Source organism: Copadichromis virginalis, linkage group LG7, assembly GCF_057382275.1.
Source record: "Copadichromis virginalis isolate Kocher_CV1m ecotype Utaka linkage group LG7, C_Virginalis_male_GT1.1, whole genome shotgun sequence".
In the NCBI taxonomy this organism is placed as follows: Eukaryota; Metazoa; Chordata; class Actinopteri; order Cichliformes; family Cichlidae; genus Copadichromis; species Copadichromis virginalis.
This window is the reverse complement of record NC_140624.1, coordinates 32020572-32033812: the sequence shown is the minus strand read 5'-3', so window position 1 is coordinate 32033812 and position 13241 is coordinate 32020572. Positions and strand designations below refer to the sequence as shown.

Here is a 13241-nt window from a genome sequence, read left to right as displayed (position 1 = left end):
TACATGCAATTAGCTCTGCCATCTGATTGGCTAATTAGATGTGTTAATGAGTTGTTCTTCTGTCATTTTCCTTTACAACTGATTTCCACGTCAGTCTGCTTGGGGTCGGTAAAGCAACTCAGCCAGAAGTCCTGTGACGTCATTTGTAAGTGACACAAACAGCACAACAATAGAGAAAATCAAGGTGATGGTATACCTGCTGCTAAACCAATGGTCATCGGGCCCTCCAAAACAAATATACAGCGGAAAAGGAGACAAATTCATGAGAAAAAAACAAATGAAAAATAAAAGAGTTTTGGGGTCTTTTGGCCTGAAATCATAGTGCATCATTTTTCAAAGTTAAAAAATAAAGTTCACTTGTTTGAATTTGTGGTACCATAAATCGACACAAAATGTTAAATGAACACCTAAAAAATGTCTTTTGAATCATATGATTTAGGCAGAAAACTACAACCTCATATTCATTCAAATAAGTCCTCCGTCTTCAGTCGCAGTGCTGCTCTGTGTTTGCAGCTGGCTTTGAGATGACTATGCTGAGACTGACTGTAAAAAGTAAAACTTAACTGAGTTTTATTGTAAAAGTTCCATGCTTTTTCCCCATAAATCTATAACATTATTCTCCAAATTTCTGGGATGTTTTGCTGAACCAAACCGTTTTTTGTTTTTTAACTTTTTACTACAACTGGTTTCTTTATGCAGCCTCAGTAAAATAACCATGCAAACATTGCAAAATATAGAAAACTAGTCTATTTTTACATTTATGGAACGGATATTTGTGGCTCATATAGATAATTTATCCATTGCACACACGTCTCTTTCAGTGATTGTAACGTTGCAGTACACACTCACTGTAGCCTTGGACTTATTGATCATATGTGGACACCTCACTGAACAACTGATCCACTCTTTTACAGGAAGTCAAAGATTCGAGTGTGAGCATGGAGCATGGAGACAGTAGCAATGCTTAAACAAGCGCTGCCTGACAAATGCCCTCAACTTTAAAAAACTTTCTGAGAACACTTGGCAACCATTTTTATCTACACCCTACACCTCAAACACACACACAGCTCAGGTGACAAATCAACACAAACACAGATCAGTGTGTGCTTCTGTTCTCACTATGAGCCTGATAACAACCTGCACACACACAATTACCTAATTACTGATTATTAGACTGTGAGCTCACAGCAGACTAAACACTGCAGCCCTCTACATGTGTGCATGTGTGTGTGTGTGTGAGAGAGAGAGATGCTGTCTAACAAAGCCCTCTTTATTTCACATTGAAAACCCTCAAATAGAAGCCAATTAGCACACAATACAGCTGATAGCAAGTATTTATCAGCCTGCTGCCCACTCCTCCTCCTCTTTAAGAGGTCACGATCGCGGTCTGACTGCGTTCTCCCTGAAATGTTCAGACCAGCTGATTATGTCTGAATTCCTGAACTGACTGATTTATTGTTAATAGGGAAGTTTTTTTTCTAGCTCAAAATTTCTATAGCAAATATTCTTTGTGAGTCAAGTTTATGCATAACTTCAGTCTCCACTTTAATCTTACCGCTGATGTAGCAGCTAATAGTTAACCACTAACTTTAGTTTCAGTGGTTTGACTTGCCGCAGCAAGCAGAATGTGGCAACGACAGATGTGGATAAAGCCAGATGACAGATCTTTTGCTCTACAGCCAGGGTTCTCAGAGGGTGGCCACTTTTAAAGTCCAATGTTCTGCTGGCAAGCCACTGGGTCCCAGCATTCAGGGTGAAGTTATACACTGCAACAGCAGCCCCCCTCAGCAGGACATAGCACCGAGCCCTGTCACTAAAACTGAGAAAAGGCTTAGGAAATGACAGGAAAGCCTACACAAAATCGATGCAGTTTGTTAACTCTCTAGCATCATATCCAAATGTGGACATTTATGGCTTAGCTAAAAGTTAACTTGATGCCAATCAAATAGCTGTTAGTGAGGCTGTAAAAATAATCCTTGGCTACAGTTTATGCACTGAGGTGTTAAAAAACTAAAACTCGGATCAGTCCAAAGCATTCCCTGGAACTAGACGAAGGGCCCCACTGGACATCTGTGCTCATCACCAAAAAGATCAGAGCGGTTTTAATGGCATAGCATTGGCATAGCAACCACATGTCTGTGGTGACAATTGATCATCTTATTTACATTTTTTTCCTTATTCAAGTGACTCACACATTCATTTATTGGCCAAGTTGTGGCCTGTTTCCTTGTATTATGATTATTTATAGGTTTAATTTCAAACAAGTGATGTCTTGTAGCAGGTGGATGCCTGCAAATTTTGAGAATATTTCCTTTGATGGAAAGGAATATTTCCTGTACTTTTATCATTTCTACTTCTTTTCCTTTCACAGGTTAGATTACCTTTTCTCCCCCTCTGTTTCATCAGCATCTCAGATCTACCAACACAGCAGTTGAGGACATTGAAACCCCAGAGTGTGTGAGTGTGTGTGTTCATCTGCGAACGGATATTAATGTCAGACGGGAAATTAAAAACCAGGTTTGTGAAGACAGAGCAAGACAGTATGGTGTGTGTGTGTGTGTGTGTGTGTGCTTTGAGATAGCCACACATGGCGTACTGCTTTAGATTTTTAGTCTCTTTTTTTCTTTTTTCTTTTTTTGCCTGTCCCGTTTGGCTCTTTTGCCATCAGAATTGTTGTCTAAAGGCAAAGAAAGATGCCCAACGGATTTACTTTACCAAATTGACCATCCCAGCCTTGCCGTAATGGTCCATTTGATTCACCTTTTATTGTTTATTTTATTTTCACTTGCTGAATACGGGACAGACTTGACTGGGGGAAAGAAGGGGAGAAAGAAAGAGGGAAAGAGAAACAGCTGAGAAGAGGGACGGGGGAGAAGGGCAAAAGACAAAAACCAACAGAATGAGCAGAAAAAAAAAGAAAAAGAAAAAAAAATGCATCTATCGATCACCTGGATCACCTGCTGAGAAAGAAAAAAGAAAACAAGCAGAAGAGAACAAGAGTAATAGAATAAACAACATCACAATGATATATGGGAATATGACAGTAAATACTAAATGTTAAACATTATTGTGCAGCACATAAGATCAACAGAACACAGTGTGCTTTGAGGTAGGAGCCAAAAAGGGTGTAGTTTGTGGGTGTGAGCACCCGTGTGTACACCTGTGAGCATGGACGCGCTTGTTTTTTGTTTTTAAAAGGTTCCTTCATGTAATGATCTGCTAGAGGGTGTGGGGGGGGCCACAGCCCCGTCCTCCAGGGCATGAAGCAGGTATGGAGGAGATCAAAACTCCAGACATCCAGAGGCCCCCAGAACACAAGAGACCAAGGAAGACTAACAGAGGAGCAGCCGCGCCACTGTCCCAGAAAGAGCTGAGGAGAGTCCCAGATGAGGGCTCACTCAGCAGCTGCGGAGCAGAAGCCAGGGGGGGTTGCAGTGACGCACCCGTGAGCTCCGCCGGCAGCCAGCCGTGCCTGAGTGACCGAGCCCCAGGCCGAGAGGCCGGGGGCACCCCACCCCTGAAGTGGCCCGAGCGAGCCCCAGGCTCCAGGCCCCGATAAGCGGCCGCCAAGGAGTGAGCCGGTGTGTACCCGGACGCCCACCCCCAGACACAAAGAACCACCAACGCACCGACACCTGAGGGAGTCCGCCACTGGCAGGGGAAGTGGTGGTAGGGGGAGATAGGCCTCCATACCTTGGAGGGCCTGAGATGTCCCCAGAGAGGTGGCGTCTGATACCCAACCTGACATATAGACACAGACATACAGGCACACACAGACACAAACATCCATTCCCACCCTCATGCTCTCATATGCACTTACTCCACACTCAACCAACGTGGAGACAGACATAAAGAGACGCTGTACACACGATCACACTCCCCAAGCGTACTCTACGAACCGGGTCTAGGTACCCTTGCCCCTGAAGGGGCAAGATTTTTAGTCTCTGATGCAGCTACATGCTGCTGGATCATCATCATGAAAACATATCATAAGTCTACAGCTCTCTTCCCTGCTGTTAGTCCTCTTAGGGCTCTAAATCTACATTTAGGCTGCTCTAAGTTCCTGTAAGGTTTAGTTCAAGGACCTAATGTCCAGAAATTTTACAGACAGCAAAAGTTCTTCATCCTTGTGTTATCTGCATTTCCAGCATGGTCCAAACCCTCAGGTTTAGTCAGCCGATGTGTTATGATACAACATACAAGTTTTTTCACGTTTTTCATGTTTCTGGTGGTATTTACACATTACTTTATTATTTAGTTACTTTTAAAACTTGTTTTATTATTTTTTATGCACATTGAATCAAGCAAACATTAAATTATATGCAACAGTCTTTGACTTGAAGGATTTGTTTAACATTTAAACTTATTATCTGCATATTCCAGATAAAATAATGTTTTGTGTTTATACTCACTCTTTCAAATAGATGCAAGTAAAAATAAATAAATAAATAAATAAAATCAAAGATTCAGTAGCACTAAGTCCTGTCACTCTTAAATCTATTTTCACCTGTTTAGCAGGAGTGGAGCAGCCGGAGATTTGCCTGGTGCCGCAGCCGTCATGTCACTGGAGGGATTCGGGGGTTTCTCTGTGAATTTCACATTCCCATGGCGGCTTGCTAGGTGCTTGCTCAGATTTGAAGTTTAATTTCTTTGCTGTAGAAAGACGTTTTCTTCCCACACAGAGTGTACAGCAGATGCTAATGTTCAACAAAGCAGTGGAAAGAGATATTATATTTCCTAAAAAATAGAGCCCAGGGGCAGCATATATGAGGAAAATAAAACTGGCCCAGGGTAGATCCCTGAAGAACTCCAAAAGTAAGAGGTGCTGCAGCTGAGGAATAAGTAGAGAAGCTCCTATTCATGAAGTAAGACTTAAACCATAGAGCAGCTCCCTTAATGCCTACAAAACGCTCAAAGTAATTAGGGGATGTGGACACAGCCGAAACAAAACAAGGCTAATCAAGACTAATCAAGACAGAGAACTAACAATATAAAACAAGACGAAACTTAATGCACAAGGTTGCCTCAAAACTCATCTAACCAAGCATGGTTTTAGAAACAAAAATAAGTATTTAGTTCAGCTCTAATGTGCATTTGGGCATTCTTCTCTTATAAGATTTTGCCAAATATGTGAGAATTCCAAATAAAGGTGTAGATGCAAACCTAAGCGCCCCAAGCCTGATCTTTGTTTCAGGATGGTAGATCTGTATTTTTATTTTAATCAATGCACAAATTATGAAGCAAAAACTGATGTATATAGAGTCTTACAGTGAAATATAGAAGTGTCAGCTCAAGTGTCTTGTTAGTATTTGTCTAACGAGGTGAGGAGTGGTAATCCATAAAGGTCAGTTGAATGCCAGAAAACACACACATTTCAAATTTTAATGGCCTTGGCCAATCACTCTCTATTACTCTATTTTAAGAAAAAAAAAGTCAAATATAATTAAAAGTTTAAAGAAAGTTTAGTTTGCCTCTTTAACAGAAAAACTAATTATCTGATTGCATGTTTAAATGTCATACAAAGACGAAACGGAGCTCTTTACCTTTTTATGAGTGGACTAATTTTAGAATAACACAAACTCTTAGACAACAGTTGAATAATTTAACACATTTTAATAAAGCTTGCATTGTTTTTATTTCACAGAGCAGTACAAAAGCTCAACGCTCTTACCTTTACTGCTTTAGGCAGCAGCTAAGCAACCACAACCCTGTCTGATTACACATGCTGGGTTGTGGGCCTTACATTTGCAGGTCCTGTAAGGTCTGATTGATGTGGCAGAAGGTGAATTCTGGTACTGAGATTTGAATGTGCATGTGCACAGGTGTGCCCTTGTCAAAGCTGAGGATATGTACTTCACTGTCTGGAAGTAATTATCTCGCTGTAGAGTACAGTCTGGGCTGCTAATTCACCTAATTCAACACAAACTCGTCACCACACTCTGACAAACACAAAGAGCTCCAAATGTAATGAGTTCTTTAATGGAGGATAATTAATTGGATGAGCTTCATCCTCATGCAGCACATGCAGTACAAAATCACAGTGTTAGCACACAAGAAATTACTTTAATTAACTTTCTGTATCATCTAGACAGAGACGGAGGGAAAAGTAACAACACCAAGTGGCTTTTGGTCGGAACTTTTTTAATCATGATGTAATCCAGTGATCTACTGAGTTACAATTTGGAAGCAGAAGGTTTAATTAGGTTTGGTTAAATGTTGCTCATCAACATCACTTGTCACGCCATACAAATGTAAAATCAGTGAGATTCCTTTTCCTCTTGGAGCCAACTCCAGTGATGTGTTTAATGACACCTAATCTGGGAAATAAAATACATTTACTAAGAAGTATTGCATCAAAAGGTGGTGTTAAGATTTCACCTTGCTTACACGATAGAAAGTGAGAACGACTGCCAATGATCAAGATTAAGCACTTTAAAATAGAGAAGTACTCATTTAGCATTTCTGTCTTTTGCAATACTTGCTTTGTTGAGTCTCATTAACAGTCTTTGTATGGATCCAGGCGTTTCTGTGTTCATGTGTGGGTTAGGATACAGGCAGGGGCATGAATGTTTAGACAGCACCATCAAGCAAAGACTGATAATGAGACTGGGTTTCTTGTGTCTAATAAGTACATACTTGGGAATGAAATTCCCATTCGGAAGATCTGTATGCCTTTTCGAAAAATAAAAACTAAAAAGTAGATTGATCTCTACTTGCTTCACTACCCTCACCTTTGGCCACGAGCTGTAGTGACTGAAATCAGACTATCAATAGGATCTGCTTTTACACATCGAAGTGAACCAGCTAAGAGGTACAGCAGGCAGTCCCATTAGGTTGCCTGCAACCTCATTAGGTTGCCTGCTGGACACCTTTAAGGTTTTTTTTTGGCATGTTCGGGTGGGGGGAGACCACAGACATGCAGGAGAGGTCTGTCAGCTGGCTTAGACATGCCTGAAGCACATTAACTGGAAGGCATCCAGGAGACATCCAAGACTTCACTCTGATTCAGTCTCATGTGAGACACTGAGTTCTTCACCCTCTCTAACACTCAGCACGGACATCCTTCAAAGAAGGCTAATGCATAGAATAGAATAGAATAGAATAGAATAGAATAGAATAATAACACCATTGTCTGTCACAAAGCAGCAGAAGTTCATCTTTCATATGATATTGAAACAACAGAAACAGCCACAAGCAGGACTGGGCTCCAAAATTAAAAATCACATTCTATAAAAATCAAAGAGGAGTCCAATTTGAAATTTAAAAAAAGGTTATATCTTAATATCTTATTATTATATCAAATATTTATAACTATAAATATTTATAACTTGATTCATATTTTTTTTTATAGAGCGCCAAATCACAATAATAATGACCCGAAGGTGCTTTATAATGTAAGGTAAATATCCTTTAATAATACAAAAAAAAAACCCTCCAACAATCATATGACCCCTTATGAGCCAGCACTTTGGCGACAGTGGAAGGAAAAACTACGTACAGTTTTTCCGCGTCACTCTGAGACAGGATATTTCTAACTTTAGAGATGTTTTGCAAATGGAAAAAAGCAGTCCAACATATTTGTTTAATATGTGCATTGAAGGAAGGAAGGTCAAAAATTACTTCAAGGTTCCTCACAGTGTTACCGGAGGCCAAGGTAATGCCATCCAGAGTAAAAATCTGGTTAGACACCATATTTCTAAGATTTTTTGGGCCAAGTACAATAACCTCAGTTTTATCTGAATTTAGAAGCAGAAAATTAGAGGTCATCTACGTCTTTATGTCTTTAGGACTTATTGTTTTTATACTTATCATTGTTTTTATTGTTGAATAACTCTGCAATGCAACAGCTGGTACATGTGTTATTGTTACCTGTGCTCTTTTTAATCCAGCTGGTGGATTTTATATGTTATACCATGAGAAATAATTTAAAAAAATCTATACACATAAAACACGCACACACAGACACGCACACACACACACACACACACACACACACACACACACATACAGTGACATTTTATGCCTTTTACAGAATACTGTATGTACTATGGCCACAAGTTTTCATCATGGTGCTGATCCAGAATCCTTTCCTTAATATTTACTCCTAGTGCTATAATAATAAAGTAATGAAAATTAAAAAACAAAGTAAGGAATATAAAATAATGTATTCATGATGATTCAATTTGTTTGGCTATCCACTCTGTGCAGGCAGCAAGCTTATTAAATGTTTAAACTGTAGAGATACAATAATTTTGCTATGGTAAAATCTGCATTTTGTCCTATTTGAAATACTCCTGTGTGCTATAGACATAGTGTACACTGTACTTACTGGTTTTTGTTGCATCAGTCTGCGTCTTCCAGTTGATTTGTGTGTTTCCCTTGCAGCTCCTCGCTCCCCAGGTGGCAAAAAATGTGCATGCTCTTTGTGAGCTTGTTCCTTGCTTGAAACAAGCGTGCTCTCCCATCAAGGGTGAGCAGTGGTTAATGGTCATCATGTGACTCTTGCAAGCCAGATAATTTTATTTAGCAAAATTGTGATTAATAGTTAAATGTTATTTTTAGGGGGGACAGGCAAGATTTTACACACACACACACACACACACACACACACACACAAAATACGGATTTATGAAATTTACAAATCATTGCATTATTTTTTTTATTCACATTTTACATGTCCAGTGTTTTCTGGAATAGCTAGGTTTCATTTGACGTAGACGTGACGTCGACGTAAAGCGCGAAATTTGACTGGCGGTCGGAAGTGAAAAAGATAAGCGCAAAATCACAGACAGACAGTACGCAAAATGCCTATGTCCTGTTGTGTTTACGGATGCTCCAGTAGGTCGACCAGAGAAACTGATAAACGGTATTTTAGGGTACCAAAAATAGCCCAACGAAGAGGAGAAAAATGGAAAATTCTAACCGAAAAACGTAGGAAAAAATGGATTTTAAATTTACGTTTACAGTCGGGAGGAGCAGAGTCTGCCAATGCCCGTGTCTGCAGCGACCACTTCGTCAGAGGTAATGTTATGTTTGCAAACGAACTTATTAGCATTAGGTTGTCGTTAAATTCTCGTTTACTTAGTGCTTTTAAGTTAGTAGTCTAATATTGACTTGATTGGGACTATAGGCTGCCCAAGTGCTTTGGATGACGAAGAGTCGGAGGACTGGGCTCCGACGGTCAATCTCGGCTACGAACGAAAACCCAGATCGGAATCAGTTCTCAAACGAGAGAAAAGAATGAAGCTTAAGGCAGAACAGCATCGATGTGCAGAGGCGATTTTGGATATGCAACAGACGGCTGAGAGCCCGGATTTGAGCCTAGTGACAGTGGAGAACAGGCTACTAACCCTGCCATACAATTGCAATGAGCTGCAATCACTTCTCCATCCTCCTTTGCAATTACCCAAGTCTTCAGAGGTGTCTCGTTAGACCGCTGAGAATGGTTTACCTTGAAACAAACAACTGTCACTCTAACGAAGTCCTAAGGATGTGGCATGTTTGTTGACGTTAAAGCCGCTACCGCTAACTGTTAGCGTGTTTAAGATAAAGCAATATAAGAACAAACACTCACCCTTGCAAACACCAAACTGTATCCATCACGGAGACGTTTTGTTCCAAGGTTGTGGACCCACCCGCTGACAAAAAAATTGTACGCCTCCAGACTCTTGAAAGCTTTCATTTGCTGCCTAGTGTAGTAAGAAGTCTGGAGGACCAAGTAGTTGGTGATATCCACAGCCTCGATAGTAGGCAAATCCTTTACTTCTGTGGTGTATTCGGACATTTTCAAAGAATATGGATCACGTCCGATATATTTTTTAACTATCTGTTTATATCTCTCCCGAGAAACGGGGTCTAAAGTTGCACAATAGCTGCTCTCCTGACTCTCCACAGTGTCCTCCATGTTTACTTCCGCCCTCCACTCAAAAATCGCGCTGCCTCCGCACGTCATCAGAACCACGTGACCGCAACCCAACTATTGGTTTGTATACCAATGAAAATATTAAAGGCAGAAAAGTTCAGTACCATATTTTAAATGTAGAGGTGGTATTGACAGCATGTGGTCTGTGTCATCAAATTTGTTTTGTTCTGCAGACTCCAGCTGTTTTACATAACGACAGTGGAATTTGTCTGAAGACATAGTTTATCATCAACTGTGATATATTATCTTTTTGTTTGCAACACATTTTCAGTCCCTGCAAGTTTATTGTTCCAACAGATGAACTGACGCCAATTAAAATCAATCTCAGCTCTAACTGATGGGCTTTGTAAATGTGAAATGGCAGGAATATGAAATACACAGTTTTATGTTTCAAACATGTAAAATCCTTAAAATTGTAAACCAGTTCCTGGTGGCAATTATCGGTGTTGGCCAGACTGTAGGATAAAGTTGGCCTGTTTGAGGCCAGAATCAATGCTCAGAGGTGTTATCAGTTTATTAGCAGCGGTGGTGTGCCAGAGACTCCCCTGATAAGGTTGTAATGTAGCCTGGGTCCAAACAGCAGCTAAATGGACTAGAACAAGCTGCTGTTTGTGTCTGTCGACTGAAAGTCGGATCGTATCTGCAAAACAAAGAGCAGCAGAGAGACGGCAAACAGAGAGAAAGGAGAGGACTGAGACTTTAATCAATGCTGCTCAGCCATGGATGGAGGGAGGGGATAGAGAGGTACAGACAGCCGGAATGTGAAAGGCACAGGAATGAAGATGGGAAAAGGAGAGAATTCTGCCCTGCCTTTTATTGAACAGCAACCCACCAAATATATAAAACTCTGTAGCTGGTGTCTTTTATGGACCCCAGCTTTGTGTGGTACTGATATCAGATGTAGTGCAAATTGAGCACAACATCATCATGAAAGTCTATGCAACTGTGTCTCCTGGAAGGCAAAAATCCATTATAAGCCAAAAAACTATGACCAACCCTGCAATTTAGATTTGTTGGTTTCCATATGCCATCAAAATAGCTGTACACAGCTCCAAACAATGACACAGCCTCCACCATGGTTTACAGATGGCTGTAGACACTCGATGTTGTACCTCTCGCCTAACTCCTCTGAATGTATTAATGATGATTAGAAGCAAAAATAAATAAATAAATAGAATTTGCAATCATCAATCCATAAGATTTTATGTCACTGATTTTCAGTAATTTGGCATACCTCTGCCCTTTCCTTCTTTTCTTGGCTCGGAAATGGCTTCTTGACAACAACTCATCTATTGACAATTTCTGATGAAGCTTTGATGAACTATAGAACCACCTCTCAGTGTCATGTGCCAGGTCTTTGCTCAGTTTTTTCTTAATTCTTAAAGATGTGACTTTCATCTCAGTGTTAAGCGGTTTAACAAACAAAAACATGAGTCTGAAAATGAGGACTGAAGTAAGTGAAAAAGCAGCCAATATGTCTGGAGAAAGTTCTTCAGAAGCCTGGAGAAATATTTCTCAAGACCACTTTTAAAATGTTCAAGAATGTTTGTCTCCTTTAAAGCAAAAGAAAATGAGGTTACTCAACACTGTTGCAAAGTACTGTCTACTGGATGACTCCAGTTCATGTCCCTTAGGGCTCTGTGTTTTTGCAATAAACAATCATTTATTTTAAGGGTGTCAAATGCTGACATTATGTTAAAGCCAATGGTGTGTCCCAGATATGCAAACGTATCCTCAGGTGACGACGCTGGGGTTAAGTTCCAACTTCTATTGTAGTTTAAACAGCCTACCTGAGCACATTTAAAGGGTACCACTTTACAATAAGACTCCCCATTGGCATTTATGAATGTTTATTATTAATAATAATAATTATTAATAATAATTATTATGAATTATTATTAATAAATGGTGTTATGCTTTACACTCTACAACAAAACTCTGATAGTTGTGGATATTTATAATGCATTTATAAAGTACAATATTATATGCTAAAAAACATGCTTACAAATGTTTAGTCTGAAATGTTTAATATAGCAACTCTAGATGAAATATATAGGTAAACACATTTGGCTCACTATTTGGCAAGAAACTGGTCAGGTTTTTCTCTTTCTCACCCTTAACTAATCCATAATATACCATTATTAATGCTTTATAAAGCATTTACAGATTAATTAATAAACTATTTATTAGCCATCTATAGGGGGAGTCTACCATTTAAACAATACTCAGCTGATACTAAGAAACCCAAAGTGTGCCAATAATTGTCCCCTACACCAATAGCTCACCACCCCCAGCCAAACCACTGATATAAGGCAGGATGGATCTATGCTTTCATGTTGTTTACTGTCCAGTTTTGGTTCCAGTTTTGCTGGAAGCAGTCTGGCAATTCTTCTCTGGCCTCTGGGATCAACATAGCATTTTCTCGCAGCAAATGGCCACTCACCTGATATTTTCCCTTTTTGCACCATTCTCCGTAAATACAGGGTGGGCCATTTATATGGATACACCATAATAACATGGGAATGGTTGGTGATATTAAAGTCCTGTTTGTGGCACATTAGTATATGTGAGGGGCAAACTCCTCAAGATGGGCGGTGACCATGGTGGCCATTTAGAAGTCGGCCATCTTGGATACAACTTTTGTTTTTTCAATAGGAAGAGGGCCATGTGACACATCAAACTTATTGGTAATGTCACAAGAAAAACAATGGTGTGCTTGGTTTCAATGTAACTTTATTCTTTTATTTCATTTCATACACGTGTCAAAAATAAAAACTGAAGAAATAAAACACTGAAGAAAGCCCAACAATAACATTTTTAGGTTGTCTAACTGACTTATATATTATGTTTAACCTGAGTAGTGAAAGACAGCGGTGATCTGAAAATGACGTGCCTGGAGTTCGCTGTTCTCGGTGGCTCTAGTGACCCTCGAGCTCTCAGCTAGATATCGAGCTAATGGGTAACAGACGTCTCCAAAAACGTTGAAGCACTTTTGTAAATATGCAATATCTTGATAAACTGAACAGATATTTGAAGTTTACACACCCACATTCTCGCCTGAAAATATGTTAAAAATTTATTTTGTGACCTATTAAGATTAATAAGAGTAATTTAGTTAGTAGCGGCTGCCATTGCCGGAAACTGTAGTTTGGCTGGGTCGCGCTATGAATTCTGGGATGTGGTGGGTCACGAAGGACACACCTGACCCATCCTTCAAATTCAGGGAAAAGGAGGACGCATTTGTCGGCTGCATTCGTGTGTGTGTGGGGGTGGGTGGGGGGGGGGGGGGAGCTAATCTAACCTCTGAGAGGCTGCTGGA

At 40.0% G+C, this 13241-nt stretch overlaps 1 long non-coding RNA gene across 1 annotated transcript; it reads left to right on the top strand.

The window, feature by feature from the left end:
* The first annotated feature begins 8697 nt into the window (after positions 1 to 8697).
* On the top strand, positions 8698 to 9913 carry LOC146705410 (uncharacterized). Its single transcript, XR_014921694.1, has 2 exons — positions 8698 to 9021; positions 9131 to 9913. It is a non-coding gene; the product is annotated as an uncharacterized LOC146705410 (long non-coding RNA).
* The last annotated feature ends 3328 nt before the right edge of the window (positions 9914 to 13241 follow it).